Below are 13,273 nucleotides of genomic sequence, written 5' to 3' on the forward strand. Positions count from 1 at the left end.
GGGACAGGTTGCAGTCAAAATGCAAATGCGTTAAAAATATTGTATAAAATTATACTCATGCTATTTGTAAAAGGTATATATAAAATATAAGTGTCATGCTTATATTGAGTTCTGACCCCCAAATGTCTCATTATATATATATATATATATATACACATATAATATATACATTACAAAATTTTTTTTTAAATCCCAAATCCAAAACACTTCCAGTCCCAAGCCTTTTATATAAGGAATATTCAACTTGTACCTCGACTGCATTGTCTTTGAGACTGTACTGCTTATTTCCTTTATAGAAATTACTATATTTTGTAATTTTTAAAATTTCTTGTTTATTATTTTTACCCTCATAGAAATGTAAAGCCTCATTCATTGATACCTGAAATATAGCACGATTCATCAAACATTAGTAAAATAAAAGTACTTAAAATAAGTTTTTTGCTTGCCAAAAGAATGCATACTCAATGCATAAATCTTTTATAAATGGTACACTGAAAGTGCTTCTTTACTACTAACTTTAAAGCATATGATTTAATTTAAAAAATTTTCTGTGTCATATGGAGTTTCCTCAAAAGACTAAGCATGGAAACAGCATATGACCCAGCTATACCAATTCTTGGTATTTATCCTGAAGAATTTAAGTCATAATACTATAGTAATATTGCATACTCATGTGTAATGGTCTGGATGTTGAGGTGTCCCCCAAAAGCTCACATGTGAGATACCACAAGAAGGTTCAGAGTAGAAATGATTGAGTTGTAAGAGTCTTAACCCAATCAGTGATTTAATCCACTGATGGGGGTTAACTGAGTGGTAACTGAAGTGGTAGGGTGTGGCTGGAGGAGGTGGGCATTAGGAGCGTGACTTTGGGTATATATTTGTATCTGGCGAATGGAGTCTCTCTCTCTGCTTCCTGATCTCATGTGAGCTGCTTTCCTCTGCCACACTCCCCAGCCATGAAGTTCAGCCTCATCTTGAGCTCCAAGGAATAGAGCAGGCCTTCTATGGCCTAAGACCTCTGAAACCATGAGCCCTCAAATAAATGTTTCCTCTTTTAAAATTGTTCTGGTTGGATCATTTATTCACAACAGTGAAAAAGCTGAATAAAACACCATGTTTATAGCAGCACAATTCACAATAGCCAAACTATGGAATCAGTCTAGGTGTCCATTGATGGATGAATGGATCAAGAAAATGTGAGACAGACAGACAGACAGACAGACACACACACACAATGGCATTTTATTCAGCCACAAAAAAAAAAAAATGAAATCATGTATTTTGCAGGAAAATGAATGAAACTAGAGACCATTATGTTAAAAGCAAAATAAATTAAACTCAGAATATCAAGGGACAGGTAGAAGAAGCTAGAGAGAAAAGAAGAAGAAATGTGAGGGCGAATCACATGAAAATCAAAGAGAGATTAGTAGAGGAAAGGGCCCAAGGAGTAGGAGATGGTGAAGGAGGGGAAAATGCTGGAGAGTGACATTGACCAAATTATGTCCTTATGTTTGTGCAAGTACAAATATGTAACAACAAACCCCATCAACGTGTACAACTATAATGTACCAATAAAAAATGAGGAACAAAAGATATTAACATTTTTTTTCTGTGTCACAAAGTTCTAGTAAGTACTTCATAGGCATTCAATTAAAACCTAAATGTGAATATACTTATCTACAGAATAATTTGTGATTGCATTTCATTGTATGTCATGTGAAATCATCATAATTTACTTTAATACACTTCCATTCTTGAGTATTAGCTTGTTTGCAAATTTTCAGCTTGAATTTTAACTTTTTACTTACATTTTGTGGTAAGGACACTTAAAATCTACTTTCTTAGCAATTTTCAAATGTACAATGTATTGTTCAAAATTTAAGTGAAATCTAATGTTTGCCTTTTAAAGTAACAAATCAAACACATTCCTATTTAATAGATAACTTTGGTTCCTTAGGGTAAAATCCTGAGATTAGAACTACAGGGTCAAGGAATAAATACATTGAAGAACATTATAGTTTGTTTTGCTAAATAAACAAGTTATATCCTTTGGGACTCTTATTGGACATGTGGGACTATACTAAGACCAAAAAGTAGGTTTTGTCTCAATATGGGAAATGACACTTTCACAAAATAGCTGTCCCAATGATATTCAAGCAGATGTTGAGTGAACATCTGTCAGGGATGCTGGAAAGGAGACTCATATTGGGTGGCAGTTGGTTTATAAATTTTAATGACTTTTTCAACTCTTCAATTTGTAAAGACACTATTTCCTGTTCCACATTCCTCATGGCTTAATTCTCTCAAAACAATGTTTTAATAAATACTCATTGATCTTAGTGCCAAGATTACCTTCTGGTTTCTATTTACAATTCTCATTAGATCTTGTGTTTTCATTTCCAAGTAAATAAAGCAACATCTCTTCATTATTTTCTTCAAAAGTAAGCTCTTTCTAAAAAGGGCATGAAACTATACATGTAAAAGTATATTTCATAGGAAGGATTCTTTTTAAAATCATGTTTTGGCACCCTGATAAAGCTATTTTTAATTTTTGTGCTGGAATGTAGAATATATGAATACTTGATTTCTGTGGGATTGGAATCTTTTTGAGAAAGTTCTCTCAAATGTTCATAATGAGAATAAAAATCTCAATAATAAAAATTAGGAAATAATATGCTTCAGTGAACTATTTAAGTGTATTTTCACTGTGCTGTTACATTAAAGACTTCTAAGATTAGCAAGATTACTTATATTTTAGGTTAATGTGAGATAATGTGTTTCATCAAAGGATTGACTACTTCATAATTAAATTGCCTTTGAGCACAGTGGTAGTGGGGTTCATTTTGTGAAAATTATTGACATGGTATTGTGCTGCAATATCATGCATGTATAAAAAGTACACCAACATAAGTTCTTTGTCTTTGAACACTGTACAATCAATATTCTATTACCACAATGCTGGTTTTGTTGCATTGTAGCTAAATTAGAATGTCAGGTATAGAGATGCTTAAATCAGACTTTCAAGTAATGAGGACGATACTAGAATTCTAATTATTTTCTCACCTGACATGTATTTATCTTTTTCCCAGTGTTTTGGTTATTTCTTAGTTTAAATGTCATTAAGATGTTTGTAAATATCTAAAGAATTTTATTCTTTATATTGTTGTGGATGAAAATATATGATAAAAATTTACATTTCAGTAATAATGATGATGACATTTGTATAGGGCCTCATAGTTAATATCCAGTAAGCATTAATTCTCCATTTGGTATAAATGCAAAATCTGATAAAAGTATGAAATGTAGGTTATTTTTAAATATGTGAATGAAATACAGAAATGATATTGAAATGCTGATAAAGTTACATAATAAATTTATAGTATCTAAAGTATGGATTCTCTCTATAATCTTTTAACTGGAAATTCACTAAGAGAAAGAAAATATAACACATGTATGTGAACATAATATGTAACATGGCACCTTAAAAATGCATAGAAGCTAATAGAAACACTGAATTTCTCCTAAGCAGTCTTATATCATTTTAATATTTCTAATAACATAAAACCCAGGTTATTAATGATATGGGCAATATTATATTGAAACCTTCATTGTCTTTGCTTGTTATTATAAATAGGGATTAACTTTGTATATGTTTTTCTGATTGTTTTCCCAGCATGTTCAAGCATGCATTGTAATTTTGCCTAAGATTTCAAGTTTGTATTTCATTTATGGATTTTAGAATAACTTTAGGATTTAATATTTGTGTGTGTTTCCAAAAACTAGGATTAAGGTGGATTGAGAATAATAAATATTATATATGTATATGATATTTTTAAATATTTTGTACATATGTGTGTGTATACACATTTGCCCAACCACAAAGTTATCAAACACAATTGATGGCTTTAGTGAAGCTGAATAATGGCAAACTGGTTTTAAAAATACACCCCATTAGAAGTATTTGATCTAAATTGGATAAAAGGAGTTTTCTTAGTTAGGAAAACTATATGACATTTATCCATACATTGTGGATGACCCATATATATTCATTTTTGTCTTCTGGTACCTGCAGATTTTCTAGGAGGGTAGTTTGGCAAGATTATGTGAAAAAACAGATTGCTGTTTAACAGAAACTTCTTTCACGGTAAAGTCCGATATTTGTTTAGTTTTTCCCTTATTTTTGTTTTTATGGTTGCAAAAATGCAGATCTGAGTTATCCCCACTGATAATAGTTCTGAGTGAAGTTGTAAGGAAAAAGTGGTAGCGGGACATCAAACCTACCAGCCTCAGTAAAAGCAGAAATTCAGGCACTATAGGAGGCTTTGGAGGCTTCTGCTACAAGGTCTGGATGTTGCTTTAGTCTCTCTGCCTTTCAATTGACTCAAGTAATCTCTAAATTCTTGCCTTTCTTTTTACCATCTGGCTTTCTAAACTCATGTTCTCTTTTTCTTAATTTTTGTACCTTTATAATGCAGGTTCACATGTGGAAGGGTCTACACAGCCTCACAGGTATGTGGTGAGCAACCTCCTCTGTCAACAGCACAGAGGTGAGTACAGATGGGACTATCAGGTCTAGGGGACCAAAAGGGGCCTTGTTATTGAGATGAAGATAGAAATTATAGACATTGTTATGCTTGAATTCGGGACCCCCAAAAGACCACCAGAGACCAAGATCGATGTAAACAGCAAAGAGGTGTTTATTGCAAGCTAGCTCGGTCCTCCGCGTGCACACACAGCAACTGGTGACGCTGAGAGGCCCTGAGCCCAGGGTTTGCAGCAGTTTTATACATTCTTTGGAGAAGGCAGGGACTTCACATACATCATAGCATCTCTTAGCAAATCATCACACACCGCGGGAAAATCAAATAACAACTCTAAAACATGATTAGCACATTCACTGGCGGGAACAAGTTGGGTAAGGGTGATTGGTCAGTACAAAAGGGGTATTCATTTGAACTGATTGGTTTAAGCCAAGAGGGGTGTTCATGCTGAACTACATGGTTTCCCAACACGTTATCAACCACCATAAACTACTGGGAGGGTCATCTGGCATCCCAGGTATTTCCCTGTCTCATGCTGATTAGTGGCTGCTAGGGGGTTGCTATGGATCCCCACCTAGCCTGACTGAGTCAGGGACACCTGGCTCCACAGATCTCTTCTGTTATTTGTAGATAAACAACTTAGCAGGGTGGGAATGTGCCTAGGAGTGCTCTGTGGGTTTTCCGAGGACAAAGGTCATATCCCTTCCTTGTACAGGCTTTGCTCTGAGGTAGAGGCTGGTTTTTCAACATGATAGAGGGCAACAGAAGATTAGACATGATGGAGGCACCACAACAGGGTAAGCTTTAACAAAAATGGGGATTATAAATTACACAAACTTTATTTACAGAGATGCAAAAAAGTTGACAGCTTTTGTTCACCTGTATTTTGTGACTGAAATCCAAACCTGTTACATAGGGAAATCACATCAAACAGGCATCCTGTGTCTGTCAAATTTACACACATTTCAGAGATGGCCATCTAGCATGCTTAGCAAGGAAGTAAGTAGCCATTTAATCTATGAGAATTCACATGACTCTTGAATAGTCTGCATATAATATTAAGTTTCAATGGATATATTCTTTTACTGGCAATTAATAAATTGATTCGCTTAATAATCATTCTCTGTTTTCCAATTACATCTAGCATGAACACCTTTTCTGACTGTTTTCCAAAATATATTCTCTTATTCTCAGTTCCAAAGTTCCCAGGACTTCAGTTAACTCTCAATTAACTCCCTAAAAGTCCTCTCAGAATTTAGTAAACTACATTTATCAGGTTAGCATAATAAAACACCTTTATTATTATTTTTAGAAGGGATAAACTACAGAATCTTAGGGGCTAACCTGCTACTCAAAGATTAAAATTAAAGCAATTTTGTGGTTTTTCTCTAAGGATAAAACAAATCTGAGTTCTACAAAAATGAACAATGAACACATGGCAATTAGAAAGTGAAAATACCCTATAATTGGAGACAGGGTTAAGGATAGAATGAGAATCGGAGGGGGGTCACTTGAATGACTTGGCAATATGAAACAGATTTTAGATTTTGATGGATTATGTCAATGAAGCTATATTAAAATGACTGCATCAAAATAGAAATGTCAAAATCTCTGCATCAGGAGGTTGCTGTGGGAACATAGCAGTTGCGAGTCTGGTCTATCTGGGATGTGGTCCAATGTTTAATTGTGGTCTCCTTTAACAAGTAGGTACCAGATGAATAAATAAACCTTTCAGATTACATATCTTTGAGAATATGCAGTTCTGATTTTGTGCATCAAAATGCATGACACTATATATCAACCATTTTTTTTAAAAAAAGTGTTTTTGAACAATGTCAATACAATATCTCAAATTTATATTTTCATCTGTCAACCATTTTGGGTGCACATGTTTACCATGTCAGTGGAAAAAGGGGAAAAGATAGGGAGAAGCATTTGCAGTTTATAAACAGTTGCATTTAAAAAGTTTTAAATCACAGTCATTTTGGGCCATCTTATAACACCTAACATCTAATCTTATCCTGAAAATTTACCCTAACTTTTCACTAACCAAGACAAAGAGGAATAAAACCAGTCAGTGAAACAGACTCCCATTCTAAGTGGCCTAACCTTTCCTATTTGAAACATTCAGAACCACACTTGGCAAAGTGAAAAACAATTCTAAGCATGAAACAAACCCATGTGAGTAGTAAGTGCAAGAGGACCAAGTAGAAGCCCCCTGCCCTGATCCAGCTCTTGGGATTCCTAAAGCTGTTCTGCTGTAAAATTAAATTAGTAGTTTCGGGTAGGAAAAAGGTTGGGCTAGAGTTTTTCTTTATGATAAATTACTTTGGGGAATTTGTTCTGTGAAAAAGCTTAATTATTTTTTCCATAAAAAATTCTCTCTAGCACTCTAGCTCCCGGGAAAGAACTTTAAAAAGGAGGGAGACTTTGTGGGAGATCATATAGAAGTTCTTCCAAAGATACACAATGAATATGAAATAGCTGAACAAAGAATACCCTATCCCTTCCTCATAAACTGGAAAGATATTTTTTTTCACTTACATGGAACAACTAATGATATACCACACAAAATATTTCATTGTGTTAATTTATGTTGAGACTCTTTATGTCTGGGCTCTTTCACAGTCCAGCAGTGCCTGTATCTTTCCTCATTCTTTAAAGACCTCAGATGACAATAGCGAGGCAACATTGAATTCTGGAAAGGCGTGTGTGCAGGTGTAGATTTCTCCCTTTATTGGGTAGTGAATGAATGCAAGTGGGTATGTTCCCCAAGTCTCAGTTTCTACATATCTAAAAATGGAGATAACAATGTTTACTTTAGCAGTCTCCTCTGTGAAAAATAAATGAGGTAACGTTATGTAACTGGTTGATAAACCACAAATAGCATTTAATTATTGGAGGAAAAGGAATCAAAAGCATGATGTGAACTTTTTCAGAGGGCAGAGTGAGAGTTTGCAAAGTAAACCATTGAATGGCATTGATTCTATGGATTTTTTTTTAAACATCCAAGTCTACTTAATCACAATTCTAAACATTGTAAAATGTCTCAAAAACATGCAATCTGCTATTAGAATAATAGTTAAAAACCTGTTTTAAATGAAAACTAAACTTATCATAGAGACTGGTTATCTCAAGATTTCAGATCCAATTGTCTTTATTCTCTAAAGATGTAGTATTTTTTTCCTATTAGTCTTCTTCTTCATCCATCCATTCCCTCATCCATCACACATTGTCAGCAGATCCTGTGCCAGGTACTATGTTTAGAAAAGTGTATGGGAGGAAGAAAGTATATTGGATTGACACCAAAATTACTTCAGCTGGAGTATACTTTGTCCTGTTTGTAACTTTGTTTAACTGCTCACCCTTTCTACTCATCCTATCTCTTTATGGAATCAATTCTTCTTAGCCTTCAAGGATCACCTCAACTTTTTTTCTCCAATGGAGTAATCAATGGTGACTTTGGTCCTTCAGAGTCTCTGTTAATTATGAAACCTGTCATATTGCTCTCAACATGTGCTCCCCTGGATAAGTACCAACAATCTACTGTGTTATTCAGTTTGTTCTTGTCGTCTGTCCATCCACTTATCCATATCTATCCATGCTTTCCACAAGCACATATCAAGCACAATTATGTGCCAGATATCAAACTATGTAGTTGATATACAAAGTAATTATGGTCTCTTTCCCTGTGGATCTTATCTAATTTATAGACTTTTAAATTAGAATATGATGCAATGAATGTAGGAAATTTATCTCATGACCAAATCCTAGCATTTATAATTGAGGTAAGTAAGAAATGATATTTTTTTTTAATCTGTATTTATCCAATTTCTGTGTCAAGCTTTATTCTGTTAGGATGGAAGAAACCAAATGTCAGTGAATTCAAACATTTCTCTTTCTCTTCTGTTTTTCAAGGGTTATGTCAGGGTTCCAGAAAAGTTTTTACTGAGTAAGTCTAGGAAATGGGGTGGTGAGGAGAGTGCTACAGATCTCTGCTGTCATCTGGGTGAAACTACGGACATCTGCTGAAACTACTTTTGCCTGGTCATTTGCTTGGTGAGTGTGCACATGGTGGGCTGCAAATATAGAGTGCTCTTGTCCATGGTCCTTGAGAATCAGGCAGCTCTCTTGGCTTCTTCTGCATCACTCCTGGGTATACAGTGCTCATTCTGTGACTTCTCAACCACCAAGAGAGAATGAAAGCTCACAGGCTGCTAAAAAGCCTGTCTGCCTACACACCAGGCCGCCGTTGGTCCACACCTTCCTTGGGCATTCACTTGGAACTTGGTGCACAGCACTTCTTTCTTGGTCTGTGTTTCTCTCTGTGTCTGCCTCTTTCTCTCAGATCCATGTTATCGATTTTTTGTTAACAAGCAATAAACTACATGTGTTTAAGGTACAATTTAATAGTTTTTGCTATGTATAGACCCACAAAACCATCACTACAATTAAGACCATGAACATATCCATCATCCCCAGATTTTCATTGTTCCTCTTTGTGCTGTCTCGGTATGTCCTCTTCTTCCTTTTTTCTTCCTTGGGCTCTTACAAACCCTTTTCATTCAAACTAGACTGAAAAGCAGGTATGGGTCCTTCTCCCTGGGGAGTTTCTTATTTTTCCTCAGACTCTACCTCTTTGCTCAGGAGTAGAAAACCTTTTCTGTAGTGGAGGGGGGCATAAAACGAGGAAGCCTTGTCTTCATTTATTGTGTTTTATGTCAAATATCTGATACATGCTGTGATGGCTTAGGTTTTAGAAGTGCAGAAGCCAGGAAAGGACCATTTGTATTTTCCTTTCTGCTCTTAGAGCATTTCTCTGAGGCAGTGATATACTCTGTTCTGGCTACTTGCATGGCCAAATGAAGGGTGGGTGAATCAGGGAGTGGGAAGGGAGAAGCAGAATATTCAGGTACAGGGCACCAGCTAATGCCGCAAAAATACTCTCTGACATATAGCCATGAAAGATATTTTATTCTATTCCTCTTAGGAAACTGTACTTGGTAGGTAAGCAATGAATGCCTGTTCTGTGATTGATACCAAATGGCCTGAAAATCCACAGGAGCTGTGTAGGTGGCATTTCGACTTATAGCCAGTGCCATTCGTAAGGTAAGAAGAATAAGCCTGAGGAAAGAGGTCAATGGATTTTTAAAAATGTAGGCTTTATTGGCCTTGAATTTAAGAAGATAGTCTGTTTCATCTTTGTTTAAGGAAAGTGATCAAATACAGTAAAATGATGGGATGAGATGAGCTCTCAGTCCTTTCTAAAATCAAAAGATCCTATTATCCTAAGCATCACTGGCAAGTTAAATTATATGATCCCTCAAATTGTTATTTTTGGTTTGTTATTATACAGAGTAGATAAAGCATGTGCGTATTGTAATGTTGGCCATAAAGAAATATGTATACTCTTTCTGGAAAGGAATTTATAATAACTATTTATTATAGTAGTGAAGTACTTACCATTTGAAAGGACTGGGCAAAATCCTCTCTCTAGTGAAAACAGTAGTAATATTTATTGAGTGTTTTATGTCTGCCAGGCCCTGTTTTATTTACTACACATTACCTCACTTTTGTTTTGCAATAATCCTGTAAAGTGGGTATTATAATTGTTTTCCTTTTTAGAAAACTAAAACAAATAGATCAAACCAAGAGCATACAACTCATCATTGGCTGAAACAGGATTCAAAACAGATTTGACAACTATGCCCTATGCCTAAATGATATCCTTTTGTCTCGAAGGAGCACACTTTGTGAACTATTAAACTTGCTTTGCAGATGAAGAAGTAGAGTCTTAGGTTAAGTACATGCCCAAGAACACAAACCTCATACTGCTGGTGGATTCAAGATTCCATTCATTATATATCTGATTTTAAAAATTCATGCTTTTAACTGTGATGCTATAATATCAAGAATGGTAAAATGCTGAAGTATTTTGACCTAGAAATTTAACATTTCTACCTGTATACTAGGGAGTAATAAGGCATTTTGATAAGTTGGAGAGCACAACTATTTGTACACAAAGTAAACTGTTGACTGTGTCCTAAATGAGCCAAGTTAAATTATACACAGCTATATAATACTATGGAATTATTGCAATTTTATCTACAAAGTATTTAATGAGCTTTCAGGTTATAATGATACACTGGAAGAAAACAGGATATGATATTAAGCAATTATGCTAGTATGAATATTTTCGAAAGTAGTCAGAAAAAAGAATAGAAACAACCATCAAAATGTTGATGGTTAGATTATGGAAATTTTACACTTTCTTCTTAATTTTCCATGTTTTCAGCAAATCTGTCTTAAATATATGAGGGTCAATGTTAAGTCTGCATTTTTAAATATTTGCTTCAGTGTATATGTCACATAAAAATTTCAGTTAGTTCCACAGAACAAGTTTTAAAAATATTTACCATTTACTCCTACTAAGTGTACTGAAATGAAGCAAGCTGATTAAATTTGCTTATTACAGTGTTTTTAGTAGTAAAGCACAATTCTTCCTATGTGGATCTGCTTGTGGAAGCAAATTAAATTTGGTATGTGACCCCAGCACTTTAATAACATTTGATCTACAGCTGACCAAATAGAAAATGTAATCTCTTTTGTTTAGAGACAAAATAAGACAAATTCTATCCTGTATCAATTGTACATATACTTTTGCTTTACCAAGTACTGAAGATGATATGTCTTGCTTCCAATCCTCATGACTGATAAGAGCAGACAAGCCACTTTCAGATTTCCTGTGTGAGTTAAAAGCATTGCCTGCCCCTTGTCCTGGACCCCCAGTCTGAGTCACAAAACCAAATTATAGGGAAACATCCCAATTCCAAAACAGATTGAATTGACATTTTCTGGTTGCATGTTTATTTTCATTTTGTGATTTGGGCAGGTCACTTGCTTTGAGATTTTAGCACAAACAAGGTTTATTTGAAGAATAGTATAGCAAAAAAAAAAATTATTAGGAGTATTTGAGTTGGAGTTGGGAACAAAATCTTTTAATACAAAGGAAATGATAAGGAACACATAATTTCTGTCCTGAATTAACCTGGGGAGGAATGTGGCTGGAGGAATGTTCTATTTACAGATGAAGTGACAGAGAAGCCAGGATGGAGAGGCAGGGCAGGGCCCAGCAGTACCTCTGCTACCTGCCAGTTATGACACTAGATTTCAGAGAATCTATATTACCTACAATTTTTTTAAAAAGTTTTTGATTAGTTGTAGATTGTTTCCAGAAATGAATCATATAGCATCTGGGGAAGTGCCTCTAGGGCTTTTAAACAAATCCTCTATTAGTCATGAGCAATAGGCTGAGTTATAAAACCACATCTGGAGAATTACATTTCAAAAGACTCATCCTTTTCCCTTTTACATCACCAGGTGCTGAGCCAGGTGTTTAACATAAATTATCTCATTTGTTTGCTCTGACAACATAATAAGGTAAGTATTATGAATCCTATTTTATAGATGAGGGAACTTAAACAGTTAAATAAGTTGCCTAGTGCTACTCATCTCAAACTTGGATTTGATGCTGGATCTGCTCAAATCCCATAACCTTGTCCTCTCCCATTGCACAGGAAGGCAGGACACGCTATTTACAGGTGCACAGAACGTGAAAAGATTGCGGCAATGAACTCACAGAGAGTAGTTACTGGATGGCCAGAAAACAGAGAATGGGAAGTTGACTTATGTTGTGGTATCTATGTATACTAGTGCTATATAACAAAGAGGCAATAGCACATGACAGGTATATATGGAGATGCATCTGCCTAGAAAGAATACCATGGAAAAGACCAATGGATTGGCAGGAAATCCAGATGCTACTGGGTGACTAGGGAGATCTGGGAAAATTATAGATATGGCTTAAGGACCTTATTGCTGGCCTAATACCTTCTGATGGATATGGTTTCAAATGCACACAGGTTTAAAATTATTTAGCCTTGATTGCTTGTGGATGGAAGTTGAGTTTTAGGGAAGCAAAATGTGCTTTATTTCCTCTTGGGAAACTTGTGCATTGCATCAAATAACCTAAATTAAAGAATCATATTGGCTTGTGTGTGTTGATAAAGTTACTATTTAAAGCATACAGAGGACTTCAATTTTTCAGAAGGGGAGGGCATTAGAGATAGAAAATCAGTAAGTGTGACACAGCACAGAATCCTTGTTGAAATTTAGAAAGGGAATAAGCCATGTAAAAATTTGTTTTGTGTTTTTCTTTTCTTGATAGATGTGAGATATTAGTGCTCTAGTCTAACGGAAACAGGAATGTGATGAATAAACTAAATAATGTGGCAATTTTGCATATGGTTCAGTTTCTAAGAAGAAAAGAGACATTTAACTGGGATTCCATAGTGAGGTGACTCAAATAGATATAGAAATGGGAGGCAATATAGAACAAAGATGATTCTTATCAAAATTAGCTAGGCAAAAACAGGAACATAGTGGGCTCTGTTAGCACTAGTTGTAAATAGGAAACTCATTTCCCCTGCTACTTTTTTTTTTTTTTTGATACCAGCAGGGATTGAATCCAGGTGGGCTCAACCACTGACCCACACTCCCAGCCCCTTTTTATGTTTCATTTAGATACAAGGTCTCTCTGAGTTGCTTAGGACCTTTCTGAGTTGGCTTTGAACTCAAGATGCTCCTGCCTCAGCCTCTCTGAGCCTCTGGGATTACAGGTGTGTATCATCATGACTGGCTCCTGCAACTCTTGAGAAGGGAAGGCTGAGCTT

The 13,273-nt window shown here is 35.3% G+C and overlaps 1 long non-coding RNA gene across 3 annotated transcripts in view; it reads left to right on the forward strand.

The window, feature by feature from the left end:
* The first annotated feature begins 1,651 nt into the window (after nt 1–1,651).
* LOC124108570 (uncharacterized) overlaps nt 1,652–13,273 on the forward strand; it is a 36,293-nt gene continuing 24,671 nt past the window's right edge. The window contains exons 1-6 of one of the 3 annotated variants that reach the window (XR_009228833.1): nt 1,652–4,547; nt 5,257–5,338; nt 8,460–8,600; nt 9,532–9,650; nt 11,922–11,981; nt 13,125–13,219. This is a non-coding gene — a long non-coding RNA (uncharacterized LOC124108570). The remainder of the gene's footprint in view (nt 4,548–5,256; nt 5,339–8,459; nt 8,601–9,531; nt 9,651–11,921; nt 11,982–13,124; nt 13,220–13,273) is intronic. The other 2 variants (XR_009228834.1, XR_006856725.2) reach the window with 2 other exon arrangements.

This window comes from Marmota monax, unplaced genomic scaffold (assembly GCF_021218885.2).
Source record: "Marmota monax isolate L192 unplaced genomic scaffold, Marmota_monax_Labrador192_F-V1.1 WCK01_AAM20220418_F8-fsc00140, whole genome shotgun sequence".
Taxonomy (NCBI): domain Eukaryota; kingdom Metazoa; phylum Chordata; class Mammalia; order Rodentia; family Sciuridae; genus Marmota; species Marmota monax.